Below are 17926 nucleotides of genomic sequence, written 5' to 3'. Positions count from 1 at the left end.
CAAAATAGTAGCTTAACATGCAGAAGTTTATTTCTCATTCATACAAAGTCTATCTCAGATCTGGGTATCTCTCCAGAGTAACTACGTCTATACCCGGGTAGCCCAGCCATCCCAACACAAAGCCTTCTCCATGGTCCACAAAGGTAACAGACTAAGTGCAAGATCTTGCACTAATATCTAAGTGACTTAGCCAAAAACATGTCACTTCTACTCATAACTCACTGCCCAGAACTAGTTCAGTTATATGACCCTGCAACCTCAAGAAGGTTAGGAAATTCAGTCTTCCAAGTACTTTAAAAGAGAGGAGAATCTGACATTTGCAACAATATGAATGGAGCTAGAGATTATTATGCTAAGTGAAATAAGTCAGTCACAGAAAGACAAATACCCTATGCTTACACTCATATGTGGAATTCAAGAAGCAAAACAAATGAGCAAAAGAAAAAAAAAAGAGAGAGATAAGACAAGAAACAGACTTTTAACTATACAGAACAATCTGATGGTTACCAGAGGGGAGGTAGTTGGGGAGATGGGTGATGGAGATTAAGGAGTGCACTTGTTGTGATGAACCCTGGGTGTTGTATGGAAGTGCTGAATCACTGTACTGTACACCTGGAACTAATAATACATTGTATGTTAACTAACTGGAACTTAAACAAAAAAATTAAAAAAAGAGAGAGGAGAACCATCAAGGGGCACCATTATGCTTTCCAAAATGTCTAAGCTGACAGGCTAGAGCCAGGCACCAGATCATTATGCAGGACTGGGCCCAGAGACAATGGCTACTGACACCATCACCATCACCACCCTGACAGCTTGACAGAGCAGGTAGACATGAACCTGGTCTCAGCCATCAGTGAAGGCACCATAGTCATGCCTGCACAGGCATAAATGCCAGGCCACCATCACCATGGTTTCATTGGAATACAGTGAGATCCTGGAGCATGCCAGTGATCTGGTCATCACCAGAGGGCTGACCCCAAGGTGCAGATTGTTCATCTATCAAAGGAGTCTCCAGAGTCCCTAAGGGCTGGGCTAGGACAGGGGGTGAGGACTCTGAACACCCTGCCCATACCTGCCTGGCCCAAAATAGAGAAAATGAGGCATAGAATTCAGGCATTCAGAAAAGATGTAGGATTGTAATAGACACAGTTTTTTGTTGCTTTACAATAAAACATGCCCACGACTGACCTCATCAACACAGCTAAATCCACTTCACTACTCAAACCTACTCTCCCCTCTGAATGAATGGTACCAACATCCACCCATTTATTCAAGCCAGAAACATATCTAATCTCCACCTGTGTCCTTCATCTCTCACATCTAATTTTTCAAGTCTTACAGGCCCTACCTCCTTAAATTTTGCTGTCATTGGGCCTCTTTTTTTTTTAATATTTTACTTTTTTATTTGACAGAGAGAGATCACAAGTAGGCAGAGAGAGAGAGAGAGAGAGGAGGAGGAAGCAGGCTCCCTGCCGAGCAGAAAGCCCGATGCGGGACGCAATCCCAGGACTCTGGGATCATGACCTGAGCTGAAGGCAGAGGCTTAACCCACTGAGCCACCCAGGCGCCACTGGACCTCTTTTCTCTGTTACTGCTACCACTACCTTACTTTAGCCTCCCATCACCTCTCATCTGGTCTCTCCGCTCTCAGTCTCCTAGGAGGTGTCACATCTCAGAGAGGCATTTCTTGATCATCTAATTCAAATACTCCCCTCACCCCGGCCACCTTCTACTGCTCTGTTCTGTGTTGTTTGTTGTTTGGTGGTTGTTTTTTTTTTAAACCCTTTGTCACTACCTGTAATTATAAGTACATCTGTCTACTTGTCCCCACTTCCGCTGCTGCCACCATATACATAAACATGCACTGTAATGTGAGCTCCTTGAGATGAGGAACTTTGACTACAGCACCTAGAAGAATGCCTAGTACAAGGCAAACCCTCAGTGTGTATTTGCAGAATGAATAAATTTTCCATCATGAAGCCCAAGTGATCTTTCTAAAACAAATCTGACCATGTGATTTCCCAACATAAAATGCTCCAATGACTCCTTATTATATTTCTAGATAAAACTCCTGCTCCTTAGCAAATTTCTCAGACCCTTCATGAACTGTCCCTGCTTATCTCTCTGGTTTCACCTTGGACTATAATCCCTTCATTCTCAAGAGGCTTTTCTCCCCTAATGGGGTCGGTAACTGATTTTCCCTCTGAGTAAAGTGCTTTTCTGAGTCAATCCCTCCCCTTGCCTGGGTAACTTCAATGTGTTCTTCAGACAATGCCTCCTCTAAGAGGCAGAGCTTCTTCTATGAACAAGGCAATATGCTAGTCCCTAGGTACTAGGGACTATGATGGACACCACATTACAACTAGGCCCTGGGCCAGATGCTAGATTACAACTGTAAACATGACATAGCCATGTATTGGTGGCACAAATAGTTCTAAAATCTAACTCCTAGACCCAAATCTAGCTTCAAGCATTGTTCATTAGAATATTACTGTTATTTTTAATTATAGAATATTATTGTTGTTATTTTAATTGTCATTCCTACTATAGTTGTACTTCCTTTATCCAATGGCTTCAATTATCCAGAATGGCCTACAAACTCCCAAGTAAGCAAGCAAGGGCTTTGAGGATCTACACTGGTGTCATAGAGCAGATATACTTTATAATCTCGCCCCCTAGGCCCTCTCTCAGAACCTCGTTATAGTGCAGTATATTCTCATTTAAAACACATTTCAAACATCCTTCATTACTAGGTTCCTCAACACACAGATGGAAGAACACACCAATCAACAACTACTCTGTTAAGCACTTACTGCGTACAAGATACAGTGCTAAACTGTGGGATATACAAGAAGGTATTAAGAAGGCTCCACTCCAGGGGGTACACGGGAATGCCCCAGACCTTCCACTCAATTTTGCTGTAAACTTAACACTCCTATAAAAGTAAAGTTTCTCTATTTAAAAGAATTTTTTAAGTCCTGAGCCTGCCATCACCACCACACACTCTAAAGAAGTACTCCAAATAAGAGGACAGGACAGAGGCAAACACATCATGAAAGCAAGAAATGAAAATTGACTTTTTCAATTACAAAGGATTCAGGGGAAAAAATTGAAAATCAGGAAAAACAATTTAATAAACACAGTAGCTTACAGATACTTATTGAAAAAATAAAAACCCCTACATATCTAAAGAACCTCTTATCAAGGACAATGAGAAGGGCACTCAACTAAGAGCTGAGGGCCGCATTTTCATCTACATCTCTATTTGCCCAGCTGTGCAGTCTTCAGAAAGTCACAAGAGCTCTCTGGGCCTCATTCTCTTCCAGTCTATTTTGAGACAGTTGAACCAGATGGTTGAATCAAGGCCCAACCAGGTCTAAATATGATTCTATGTTGAAAGTTCTGACCTTGAGTAGTGAAGATAAAGGTAAAATATATTCACCTTACTTAGATTTAAAAAGCAGGTAGGGATGGGTATCACATATTTTAGAAGGCTTTATATAAATGGTAATTTTTTTCTTAAGTTTGCAATGTAGCTGGATAAGTTTCAGTTATCTGGAAAATCTACTTATGTGGAACATTGCTATCCCCCCTAGTGCCAGATAAGTGATAATTTCACAGTGTTATTTAAACAGCCCAGCAGGGGCTGACCAAAATAGTATAGGGCCAAAAAACAAAAACAAAAACAAAAAGAAACCTGCAGGGGATTCAACTTTCCCTGAAGTTTCTATAAAAAAGACTGGCCAAAGGAGGTAAATCTGTCATTCCCAAAGAGTACTCCATTAGGAAAGTGTTTACATGTGTAGCAGTCAGTTCCTAAAGAAGATAGATAGTGTCCTCTACCTAAAGGCACCCCACCACATTTAATATCACTCTGAGCAAGGTACAAACACACGGTTGAAAGTCAGAGCTGTGCTATCTTGCTATCTTCCACCAAAATGTTCTCAGGAGCCAGCACAGGGTGTCCAGATGGGCACCTGTCCAAATGACATTTCTTATGATGTCTTAAAACTTCAATACATGTTTTGTTTTACATGAATACATCACAATAAGAGAACCACTTCACATCCCAAAGATGACCAATAAATGAGATGCCAGTTGTACTGGCTCTGGAGAAAAGAAGACTGCCAAACCCAGACAGGCTGCTCACGTCAGCACCCAACTGAGGCAGAGGAAAGCTGACTCTTCAGGAAGCTCATACAGTTCTTTATTCATTGATTTCTTTCTTTCTTTTTTTCTTTCTTTCTTTAATTTGTTAGAAAGAGAGAGAGAGACAGAGCGGGAACACAGGGAGACAGAGTGGCAGGCAGAGGCCGAGGGAGAAGCAGGCTCCCTGCGGAGCAAGGAGCCTGACGTGGGACTTGATCCCAGGATGCTAGGATCATGACCTGAGCTGAAGGCAGCCACTTAACCAATTGAGCCACCCAGGCGTCCCTATTCATTCATTTCACAAATAGTTTCAGGCCCCTCCTATGTGTCCAGCACTGTGCTAAAACCAGGAATTTAACAGTGGGGGGAAAGGCTGGACATGATCTTTGCCTTCAGGTAATTTACATGAAAAAATTATAACAGTCTTACAAACTACTAAGGGTTAGTAATATTCAAGAATAATTGGAGTCTGGGGTTGAGGGAGAGTCAGAGAGGGACTGGCCTAGTTGAGAAGACAAGGGGAAGCAGGGAAACCTTTCTCAAAAAGACAGCATTTGAACAAAGATCTTGAGGTTGAGCTGGCATTAACTTCTAGCCCTTATGGCGGTCAATCAAATATTTGCCATCATACATCCATGTTTTTCAGTCTAATGTGCACAAACTCACACACCTAAGTACACCGGGAAAACAAACTCACTAGATTACTTGGCACAGCTTCTATTCTGTCAACTCTACTGGAACTCTATTGGGGAAAATTTTTAATTATATTAAAGTCAATACAGATTTATTATGGTATAAAAACTAACACTTGAGAGGGTTTTTTTTTTAAGAAAAGATACAAAGCTTCTAGAAAGTTCTAGTCTTCCATAGGGTTGTCTTAAGCCATGCCCAAACCCTCTACTCATTTTCATTTATCTGTAGGACTACTTCAACAGAAAAGCGTGAGGAGTTACTGATGCAGCATTAACAAAGAGAGGCTCATATCTGACTCGTAATTATTTTTATCACTGAGCTTTATGTAACTTGATGTTTGTATGTGTTCAGTTCCAGTACTAGCAGCAGCAGCAGTCATGGTCATAATTGTGGTAGCTGTTGCTGTTGGAGCAATTGCAGGTAGAAGCTGTTGTAGTTGTTACAGTGATAGCAGGAAGTAGTAGTGGTGGTATTTGTTGTCATAGTCATAGTGGTATTAGCAGTAGAGGTAGCAGTAGTAGTAATTCAGAGCTAGTTTGGATCTGAAGTCTACTGTTCACCAGCTAAACAAGAATGGACAAATTATAATCAATTCCCTACATCTTTAGAATGGGATTAATGAAAACTTCTACCTCTTAAGATCGTTGCGGGAAAGAAATATGCATAAGGCAGTTACTGGCATAAAACAAGCACTCCATCTATCTTAGCTCTTTAAAGTACTATCTTTCTTATTATTGTTGTTATTAGTATTATCACATATCACTATATCATGAAAGAGGAAGTTGGGAGTAAAAGAAAAGGAAGTCAGAGTAAGTTTGGGGTTGAGGAGCAGTGAATAATAAAATAATCTATGTTCAATTTCAATCAACCCCAAATATCAACAATTTCATTAGGGAAGAAATGCCCCTCATGTGAAGCTGTCATCATAATTTCTTTATAAAGTACTTTGCAATCTCCCTTTATACACTAATATAAGTCAAATTAATTCATGTTGTATTTCTCAAGAGAAAGAATTCTATCAAACCCCAAACAGGGACTCGGTATCCTCAAAGAAGAAGACCTAGCATGGTTTTTTTTTATCTATCGTCGCCTACTTCTGATTTCTTGCATCCCTGTGGAGTAGATTGCTAGAGAGGTGATTACTCCCTGGTTTTCTACCACCCATTCTTTTAAAGAAAAGCAAATCACCCTGAGCTATTTAATTCTCACTGCAGACCCAAAGTGCCAATGCCAACATAAGCCTTAGAAGCTCACTCAGTCCCTTCCGGTTTTCTATATCCTATACTGTATAAGAGCGTTTTTTCCTTCTCAAGGACTGATTAGAACTTAGTGTTTTGAAAAGCCAGGTAGCTGGGTACTTAATCTTCTTAGCTAGCCGCACAATAGCTTGTTTGCATCCCTGGTAGGAAGTAATATAAACATTTTGCCCTAAAGACAAACTTACCATTTAGTTTGACTGCATGCAAATAATTTAATCCTTTCTTTTATTTTTCTTAGCTGCTCAAAGGCAGGCAATTCTCTTTAGAGATTAGCCAGACTATGATGACTTAATTCACATTTACTTACATGCCTGGTTTAACAGTCTTGTGAACGTGCTTTTGAACATTCTTCCTAAAAGCACTGCTGTCATTTTTGCTGAGAAAGTACCTGTGAATCCATTCTTAATAGCAGGGGTTCAGAGTCCTGAAAAATGTGCCCGTAAATGCCTGGGTTACCCAGCTCAAACCCCACTCAAGGAGGCAGCAACAGAGGTCATTACCGGCACCACCTTTGATGGGCACGGTGAATCACAGCCCAGTGGACTGTTGGCATTTTCTTGATGGATGGTGATAAACTTTAGCAGAGTCTGGACTAGAAGAGGTTCACTGTTCTGCTACATTAGGGTCACCGTTTAGAAGTTGGGGGAGGAGGGAAGATGTTAGTTCTGCTGCTCTTTCTAGTCATCAAGGCCTGCCTTCTAAAAGCTATGAGTTCAGTATAGTTTGTCTTCCTTTCTTCCTCTTTCCTTAATTTTTTAAACTCACATTTACTGAGCACTTACTGGGTGTCAAGCACTTTGCATGTATTAATAATAATGTCCAACATTTGTTGAGTACTACTATGTGCCAAGACTATTCTAAATGTTTCATTCGAATAGATCAACTCTTTCATGCTCACCGCAGGGATTGTTACTATCCTTATTTACAAAGGGAACTGGGCCCAGAGGGGTTAAGTAATTTGTACAAGATCACACAGTTAAGGGACACTTGGATGCAGTTGGTTAAGCCCTCCAATCCTTGGTTTCAGCTCAAGTTGTGGGATAGAGCCCCATGTCAGGCTCAGTGCTCAGCACAGAGTCTACGTGAGATTTTCTTTCCCTCTCCCTCTGCCCCTCCTGCTCACTCTCTCATTCTCTCATTCTGTCTCTCTCTCGAATAAGTAAATAAATCTTTTTAAAAAGAAGAAGAAGCAGGTGCACCTGGGTGGCTCAGTGGGTTAAGCCTCTGCCTTCAGCTCAGGTCATGATCCCAGGGTCCTGGGATCGAGCCCTGCATTGGGCTCTCTGCTTAGCAAGGAGCCTGCCTCCACCTCTCTCTCTGCCTGCCTCTCTGCCTACTTGTGATCTCTGTCTGTCAAATAAATAAATAAAATATTTTTAAACTGAGGGTTGCTGGGGGGAAGGGGGTTGGGAGGGGGGGTGGGGTTATGGACATTGGGGAGGGTATGTGCTATGGTGAGTGCTGTGAAGTGTGTAAACCTGGCGATTCACAGACCTGTACCCCTGGGGATAAAAATATATTATATGTTTATAAAAAATAAAATTTAAAAAAAATATTTAAAAAAAGAAAAAGAAGAAGAAGAAGATCACACAGTTAAGAAGTATCTTCTATAGGGGCACCGGGTGGCTCTGTTGGTTAATCATCTGCCTTTAGCTCAGGTCATGATCCCAGGGTTCTGGGATAGAACCCTGCATGAGGTTCCCTGGTAAGCAGGGAGCCTGCTTCTCCCTCTCCCTCTGCTGCTCTCCCTGCTTGTGCTCTCACTCTCTTACTCTCTCACTCTCTCTCTCAAATAAATAAATAATCTTTAAAAAAAAAAAAAGAAGTACATTCTACATAATTTGGGGAAATGCTATCTGAGTGTATACGGAACTTATATGAACGTTGGTAGTGGACTGGGGAAACAAGGAAGACCTTCTAGACCTTTAACTACCTCACTAAATTCTCCAAAGTCTTCCAGTGACAGTGACAGAGAGCATATGCTTTATAAGCATCACCCAAAAGTTAATGGTAGAATAAGAGCTACCATTATTGTTCAGGGGGACAGGGGGACTGAAGTGTTGTTTTGGAACAAGTGGGATTACCTGCCCCTGAAATCTTTTCCCATAAGTGGTCACAAACATACAGGTACAGTCCTTTAGTGCTCAGAAGATCTGATTTTGGATTTAGAGAATCTGAATTCTATATCTGATTATGTGATCTTGGACAAGTCACTTACACTTTCTAACTCTCTAATTTTTCACCAGGTAATGGGGCTATGATGCCAGCTGTCATACCTACCTAGTGGAATTGCTGTCAAGCTCAAAGAGAGACTCTACAAGGAAATATTTTATAAACTGAAGAGTGTTATGCAAATGTGCTATCATTATATTGCATTGAAATGGGGACTGCTGAGTGACTCAGTCGGTTAAGCATCTGCCTTTGGCTCAGGTCATGAGCCCCATGTCCAGAAGCCTGCTTCTACCTCTGCCTGCCTGCTCGTTCTCTCTCTCTCTCTCTCTGTCAAATAGACAAACAAAATATTTTAAAAGAAGAAATGTACTGATTCTGCCGTAATATTTTCTATACAAGTGTAGGATTTATTAGTGCCACTTCCTAGGAGAAAGGGGTTTTAGTTATTTTTGCATGTTGTCCCTGTTACACTTAAAGACATCAAAGTTTGATTAAAGTATGAGCTATTTATTCAGTCCTTGACCAGGAACCTCTAGTTTTTATTTCTGATATTCTAAAGAAATCTCTAGTTTGAGTATCTAAACCAGGCCTTGGATACTTCTGTATTGTCAGGATTGTTTGGAAGGACCCACCTATCACAGAAAGTAAATAAGCCTCTAGTGATTGAGGTAACTAAGCTAAATACACCTGGGAAGAAAGAAGAAAAACTAGTCCTTTAAATATCACATGGTTCAAATATATATATATATATATATATATATATATATATATATATATTTTTTTTTACATTTTTTATATATATAACCAATACAAGTCATAGATACTCAAAAACTAAATTTAATTCAAAATGTGATATATTGTGAGTGGTTCTATAAAGTGACAGGCTACCCTTTACAGAAGACAAAGGAAACCTGAAGTTGCCCTTGGGATCACTGGAAAGCAGAATAATTCTAGAGGCCCAACCATGATTTTTCCTTTGATTAAAATTACTATGTATCTATAGATTTAATGCACCAAGGTCAAAAGTAGAAGGCTTTGAAGATCCATGGAAAGCGACAAAAAGTAGATTAAGATACTATTCCTTGCCAAAATCTTCCTGGTTCCATTTCTCCACTTTCCCACTTTCTCCCCTCCCTTAACCAAATGATCCAAGGAAGCAGGTGGTGTCATGGAAAGAGTATGGTTTAGAGTTCAACACACATGAGTGTCAATGTATCTCATTTCAAAGCTAATTGGCAAGCCCTTCTCAACTTGAGTTTCCTCATCTATAAATTGAGGAGTGTAATAAACCTGCCTCCAAGTTTTCTTATGAGGATAGAAGGAAATAATATAAATAAAAGTACCTGGTTTGAAGTCCAGAATAAACTCTCTTTCTCTAAGCAATGCCATCCCAACATTTTCCTATAGTTTAGTACACTTCAGTGTCTGAATTTGTGGCATGGTATCCCACTGGCAATTAGCACTGTTCATTAAAAGTAGGGTTTTGACTATCTGAAACCTCTCCAGTGATCATATAATAAAACTCTTACTCTACACTAACTTCTGGATGATGCTTATAAAACATATTCTCTCGTGGCATGGTGAGACTTTGGAGAATTCCAGAAGACAGTGATAGCTCAGAAAGTCTTGCTTATCCTCCCACAGGTCACCTTTAAAGATGAACTATATTCTAGTGTGTCTCAGAAGCCACTTACGAATCTGACTTTCATAAATTTGGCCAAGATGTTTCAATACATTTATAATTCCCAAAGGATCATCCCTTTGTGAAATGAATGTTATAAATATAGAAAATTCTAGAATAGTAGTAATGACAAACATAGGCTTGAAGTACAGTGATCACAAAGACAAGATCCCGCCCCCCACCCCCTGTTCTCGAGCCCCTGCTCTCAGTGTCTGGGGCCTTGGGCCCTCTCCCCCAAAACAGAAGAGTCATCCTCAGGCCACCCAGCCCCTTTCCCAAGAGTACCCAAAGTAAGTGCAGGACTGTAGGGTTCTCTTGTCATTTTTCCACCTTCAGTTGAGCCCTGCTTCCCCCAGTGACTCACCCCAACCCCAATATCACATGGTTCAAATATATATATATACTTATATATATATATATATATATATATATATCCACCCTCTGATGAAACAAAAACACTCGGGGCTTTCCTCTACCTTTTTTGCATCCTCAGGCTGGCTCCCTGACCACAGAGCTGTCCTCTGGGCCTGATCCCCAACTCAGGCCTAGGGACATGCTCTTATCCACTCCAGGACATGGGAGTTCAAAGAATGTTCATATTCACTCCAGGACATGGGAAAACCCAGTTGTCTACCCTCCAGTCCTGCCCAACATCAGCACTGTAGCCCAGCACCCCTTACACACATACACACACACACACACACATACAGAGAACAGGGAGAGGCTCAGGGACAGTTGAATGGAGAGTGGTGCCAAGGTCTCATCACACCACAAACTTATTCTTAGTTAGGGAGTTGCTCTTGGTGGCTGTGTCAACCTATTCAACTATTTTCACTTGATTTACAGAATTGTTTTGGACATAATTATTTAACACTTGTTTCAATTTAACTCTTTTATTTGTCTTGCTTTATTGTGGTTGTTGCTGTTTACTTCTATTGTCTAAATAGCATTACCATTAAAAAACACAAAAATGATTTTAATATCCACATGTTGAAACAAATACACAAGAATCACTTTGAAAAAAATTGAAAAAGAAGAATGAGAGGGGCAAACATTGCCAGATATTACAAAAACCCAGAAGGCAGAGCAATTTGAAAATCTCCTCGTAACTCGCTTAACCCTCTTCTGTTCTCAGAGAAAATGAAAGCCCAAGAGATATCTTGTTAAGAACCATTAGACAAGCAAGTCACTTTGCTTAGGAAGGTGTTTTGCTTTAAATTAAATGTACTGCTGCCCCTTGCAATCACAGAGAGAAAGCAACCAAGAGACCAGACACAAAAAATCCCTTTTTAAAGTTGGTCTGCAAGAAACTATCTTTATTATTTAATATTAAATGTCATGATTCATACCACCAGCACAGATATTTGAATCTGTGTTGAATTATGAATCCAGAGCCAAATTATTATCCTTGCTAAATATTCTCATTTAATCTCAACCCACAGAATCAAGGGCATTTGGATATTCCAGCACAAGAGGATTAGCTCTTTGAGTAGCCATTAATTCTGCTTGCCACTTATTTCTAGTTCTAAGTAGTTTTGCACATGACAGATTTGCATTATCTGATCAGGTGAAGCCCTGTGATTGTCTCTGGACCTTGAGTTGTAGAGGAAGTTACAGGTGTCCTTTCTAGGTTGAACATTTAATTGCCAGTGTGATGAGAGATGCTCCAGTACCCTCTCTCTTGACAGGCAACCAGCAACATCTGAGGCAGCAAATGGTGGAAGCTCTATTACCCTGGGTCACTGCATGACTCATGACTCTGATGAGCAGAGAGAGCTCTCTGTCAACCCATGGTGATGCTTACCATAGTCTCCCTTTAATTCAAGTTTTCTGATCTCCCCTCATAGACTATAAGCTCTCTGAGGACCAGAGCCAGATCTAACTCACTTGCATATTCTTCATAAAAAAATAATAGTGCCTATAGACACAGAAGCTCAATACTATTTGCTGAATAATTAAACAGACTCCAACCCTACAAAGTAATTAGATGTGCTTGCATATTCTACAAAAAATAGTATGTCCTTATTAAACTATTATCTCGATGTAAGATAATCACTAAACTTGTCATTCTGTGCAAAGCAAGTATTTTTATCTTGGGCAGAAAGTATGTGGGCTTTTCAATTCCAACAAGGACAAAGCTAAAAAGTCAAATCCTTATCATGTAGGAGAGATTTCACATTATAGGGAGTCAGATACACTTGCTCCCTATGAGGTAAATCATTTTACTAGATCCTGCAACTCCTCATGGTTAAATCTTCTAAACAGTTACTCTGTTAAATGTATTCCTTATATTTTTAGTTGAACATTAAACTAAAATATCTTCAGTTAAGATACCCTTTCCAAGTAATTTGTTGATATATTTGATTAGCTGTCTCCCTCTTCTCCCAGGGAATGCTTATGATAATAAGCACAGATGCAGAAGTCATTTTATTTGCTCAACATTCGGTAATAATTCCAGTATAGTCAACATGTAAAAACAAAATTTTCCAAAACATTCCTATGTTTTTATTTCTTATATCATCTTAATTATTCATCACTAATATTTTCCATAATTACTATTTTATTTAGTTCATAAAAATTTACATAATAAAACCAGACAAAACTATGTCTCAAATCTGTGTAATTCCTCAAAGTTCTCTTAAATATTTCCCAGCATGATATTTAAAACAACTGACTGCAACATATCCTAGGCCAATATTGTGTACCTGTTCATGAGCAAACAAATGCTACTTCATAATTTACCCTTCCTTCTCTTCCTTAGAGGAAGTAGAAACCTATATCCTTTTTTAATAACATAATTTTTATTTTAACTTGGATACATAAAAAGAGTGTTAAGAAACTTTTCTGCTCCCTACATTCTGAAACTTTAATTAAAATGTCTCAGCTGATCTATCTGCTAATGATTATTTGGACAATGATGCAGAGAATCCTTTTTCTCAAAGAAATGAACACCTTCAAAGCCAAGAACAGCTTTGGGTCCAGATGTTACTGTTGTTCGTTCTCACCATTAATCACCAAACACTGCAGTAGGACCCACCATGGATATTATTCAAACAGAGACTCAATTAAATTCAGAGGCAGTCCATTTAATCTTCATCAGCTCAAACAATGGCAACTTCATTTTTCTCAACCAAATGTTAAGTCAGAGAAGAGAAACTTCAAAGATTTTCATTTCATTCAATATTGTTATAAAGTAACCGGATTTACAGTTTGACTTTGGACAAAGGAGAGCCGCAGTGTTCTGCTGGAAGGCAATGCTATAGGAAAGAAGCATCCTGTACCAGTAGACACAAGTTGTAGTAATTTTACGATAAAAAAAGAAAAAGATTCATCTGTTTCCCTTAAAGCTGTGATAAATTAAGAAAGAAATAAAATATTCTGTTTGGACTCTACACTGTGAAGATGGATGTGGGATAAGGAAAGGAGCCAGAGACCCAGAATCGAAAGAGAAAAAGGGGACCCATCTAACTCTTACTTCATCTAGACCAAGAGGAAAAATGGCTCCTCAGAGGGGTCCCGCTAGAAAGCAGCCTGTGGGCATGATGAATGAGGCACATATAATTAAATACAGCATCAAACTTGCTAGAGATCTTTCTTCCTATGGTCATGACATTGACATTTTTTTTTTAAGTAGGGTAAATGTAAAGGGAGTGCTAACTAGATGTCTTCAGCTATTAGTTTGGATCATACTACTTACTCTTAGGGTTTCCACTAGGATAATAAAACCTTATTTAGAAACCCTTCCTCACCATCTCTATATTTACTCAGTGTTCTCCAGAGACACAAAACCAATAACATATAACAGACAGACAGATAGACTTAGATTTATTATAAGGAAGTAACATAAAATTATGGAGGCTGACAAGTCCTAAGATCTCCCAGGCAAGCTGCAGACCCAGGAAAATGGAAGTTGTAGTTCTCGTCTCAAAGTTGGCAGGTTCAAGACCCAAGAAGAGATGGTATTTCAGTTCAAGTCCAAAGGAGGGAAAAGACTGAAGCAGTCAGACCACTGACTATTTTTCTTACCCAGCCTTTTATTCTATTCAGGCCCTCATCTGATTGGATGAGGTCCACTCACCTTAGGGAGAGCAATTTGCATTACTCAGTCTACCAATTCTAATGGTAACCTCACCAGAAATACCTTTACATGCCCTGAATAACGTTTGACCAAATTTCTGGGTCCCCATTACCCAGTCCAATTGCTACTTAAAATTAACATCATAATCTCTAACATGGTGAGCAAATTAGAGACAATAGAAAGTCCGCCTACACAAACATCCTATAGATCATGTGAGAGGGATCTGATGAAAATTTAAGTCTTATTACTTCCTTTCAAGCCCCTTCCTAAAGCAACCAGATCCTGACAAAATGAGATAAATGCTCTTATTAGAGATAATAGTAATAATGATAATAATAATAATGGCAAACACAAATGTAGTACCTACCATATCAGGCACTGTTTAAGTACATTTTATGAACTCCTTCAGTACAACAACCTTTTGAGGGGAATGAGGAAACCAAGGCAGAGAGACATGAGTCAATTTGCCCAAACTCACAGAACTAGGAAGTGGTGAAGCTACAAGTCCCACCCATGCTATCTGGCTCCAAAAGTCCATATGCTGTTTCTCATTCCAGGGAGCACTAAGTGTTCATTAAGGATGACGAGAAGGAAAAGTCTCTGCTTTCAAGAAACGAAGAGTGGCTGTGAGGTTTATAGAATGTGTCACTCATCCTGATCCAGAGATCAAGAAGTCCTCCTCATCTGGGTAGTCTAGAATGTAGTGTGAAACCTATGGACAGTCCAGTCCAACTTTTATCCTCGCCCCTCTCTTCCTCTTGATGAGCTTCACCGCACAGAGATGACATGGGAGCAAGCCCTTCAAGTCACTTCTCTCTGGCCTGTACTACTAATTAGCTACCACCTGATCTATCCACATCTACTGTGCTTTATATGCTTTAGGTCATTTAGTCTTCAGCCAGCACCAAGATGTATCTTCTAAAAATAAATTAAAAAAAAAAAAAAAAAAAAAAAAAAAAAAAACAAACCAAGAACACCACATCCCCCTGTTGAAAACCCTTCAGCAGCTTCCCACTGCTCTAAGAACAAAAGTACATGAACAGGATTCTAGGCCCTTTACAGCCACCCCATTTCCCCTCCAGGCTCATCTCACACCGCCATGCTCTCCCCCTTGCTCTATCTGGTCAAGATACCTAGCTCTTCTTTTAGTCTGTGTCCTTGCCATGCCCTCCTCCTGCCATTGCTCACACCAATCCCTCTGCCACTAGAACTCATCCTAGAAGAGTTTACTATAATCATGGTCTTTTCTCTTCCTTTTAAGGTAAGAAACCCAATTTTATTTCTTTAGCCATTAGGTCCCCTAAGAAATCTCAAGCATCTCTTTCTCAGGAGAAACCCTTCACCACTATAAATAGATCAGGCCCCCACTATAAGCCCTTACAGCATGGTAGGCCTCTGTTGTGTAGTATCTGTCACAGTAAAACCATGATATTTATATACATCTATACATTATATACATTATATAGATTTATAGTAGGTCTGTAAGATCTAAGAGGCTGAGAAGAGCATCTTCTTTTTCTAACCATTGCCTGACAAGGTGTGTTAACATAGCAAATAGTAAAAATACTGTCTGGATCAATGAATGACAGAACAGCAATCCTAGAAGAACAAAAAAATATGAGCAAGATCACTGAGGCAAGAAAGGGCGTGGCACATATAAAGAATAGTGAGTAACCTAAGAGAGTAGATTAGAACCATGAATAGAAAGATGCAGAGAAAGGATTAAAAATAGTGGTTAGGAACTTGGGAAACAACATGTTGTCTGGCAAGGATGTTGGTGAGAATGTAAACTGGTGCAGCCACTCTGGAAAATGGAGGTTCCTCAAAATTTTAAAAAATAGAACTATCCTATGACTGAGCAACTGCACTACTAGGTATTTACCCAAAGGATACAAGTATAGTGATTCAAAAGGGCACCTGCACCCCAATGTTTATGCAGTAATATCCACAATAGCCAAACTATGAAAGGAGCCCAGATGTCCACTGACAGATGAATAGATAAAGATGTGGTATATACATATACAATGGAATATTACTCAGTCATTAAAAAAGAATGAAATCTTGCCATTTGCAATGAGCTGGATGGAACTAGAGGGTATTATGCTAAGTGAAATAAGTCAGAGAAAGATGATTTTGCTCATGTGTGAAATTTAAGAAACAAAACAGATGAACATAGGAAAGGGAAGGGAAAATAAAATAAGATGAAAATTGAGAGGGACACAAACCCTAAGAGATGCTGAACTCTAGGAAACAAACTGAGGGTTGCTGGAAGGGAGGTGAGTAGAGGAAAGGGGTAACTGGGTGATGGGCATTAAGGAGAACACTTGATATAATGAGCACCGGGTATTATATGCAACTGATGACTTACTAAATTCTACCCCTGAAATTAATATTATAGTGTATAGTAATAAAATTGAATTTAAATAAAGAATTAAAGACCAAAAAAAATAAACAAACAAAAATAATGGTTAGTGCCAGGTCATAAAGGTCTAGAAATTCAAAGTTAAGGAGTACAAGCTTTCAATTCTGCAGGTAATGAAAAGCCATTAAAAATTTCTAAGTGAGAGAAATGGAATTAGGTATGATCAGACAATGATTTCAGACATGACAATACAATGGATTCATTCAGGAAGATACAAAAAAATGCCAAGGTCCAACCCCAAGAGATCAGATTTAATTGGTATGGGATTGGTCTGGACATCAGTTTTAAAAGCTCCCTGATGATTCATATATGCAGGAAAGTTTGAGAGCCAGCACTTTTAAAAAATCATTCTAGAGTCTGTGTTGTTCTTAAATTGGAGAGGGCCATACTGATGGCAGAGAAACTGGTTAGGAAGCTCTTTTATGAGGAGAATCTGATCTCGGATAGATCGATCTCAGTAATGGAAGGGATGGTCTCTTCTGAAAAACATGTTTCAAGGGTCAAATGCCAGACTGAGATAGCTAACCAGACATGAGAAATAAGAAAGAAGTGGAAGACCATTCCATGCTCTTGGATCGGAAGAATAAACATTGTTAAAATGTCTATACTGCCTAGAGCAATCTATACTTTTAATGCCATTCCAATCAAAATTCCACCGGTATTCTTCAAAGAGCTGGAGCAAATAATCCAGAAATTTGTATGGAACCAGAAGAGACCCCGAATCGCTAAGGAAATGTTGAAAAACAAAAATAAAACTGGGGACATCACGTTACCTGATTTCAAGCTTTACTACAAAGCCGTGATCACCAAGACAGCATGGTACTGGCATAAAAACAGACACATAGACCAGTGGAACAGAGTAGAGAGCCCAGATATGGACCCTCAACTCTATGGTCAGTTAATCTTCGACAAAACAGGAAAAAATATACAGTGGAAAAAAGACAGTCTCTTCAATAAATGGTACTGGGAAAACTGGGCAGCTATATGTAGAAGAATGAAACTCGACCATTCTCTTACACCGTACACAAAGATAAACTCAAAATGGATAAAAGACCTCAACGTGAGACAGGAATCCATCAGAATCCTAGAGGAGAACACAGGCAATAATCTCTTCGATATCAGCCACAGCAACTTCTTTCAAGATATGTCTCCAAAGGCAAAGGAAACAAAAGCGAAAATAAACTTTTGGGACTTCATCAAAATCAAAAGCTTCCGCACAGCAAAGGAAACAGTCAAGAAAACAAAGAGGCAACCCACGGAATGGGAGAAGATATTTGCAAATGACAGTACAGACAAAAGATTGATATCCAGGATCTATAAAGAACTCCTCAAACTCAACACACACAAAACAGATAATCATATCAAAAAATGGGCAGAAGATATGAATAGACACTTCTCCAATGAAGACATACAAATGGCTATCAGACACATGAAAAAATGTTCATCATCACTAGCTATCAGGGAAATTC

This window comes from Lutra lutra, chromosome 2 (genome assembly GCF_902655055.1).
Source record: "Lutra lutra chromosome 2, mLutLut1.2, whole genome shotgun sequence".
NCBI lineage: Eukaryota > Metazoa > Chordata > Mammalia > Carnivora > Mustelidae > Lutra > Lutra lutra.
This window is presented reverse-complemented; position numbering follows the sequence as displayed.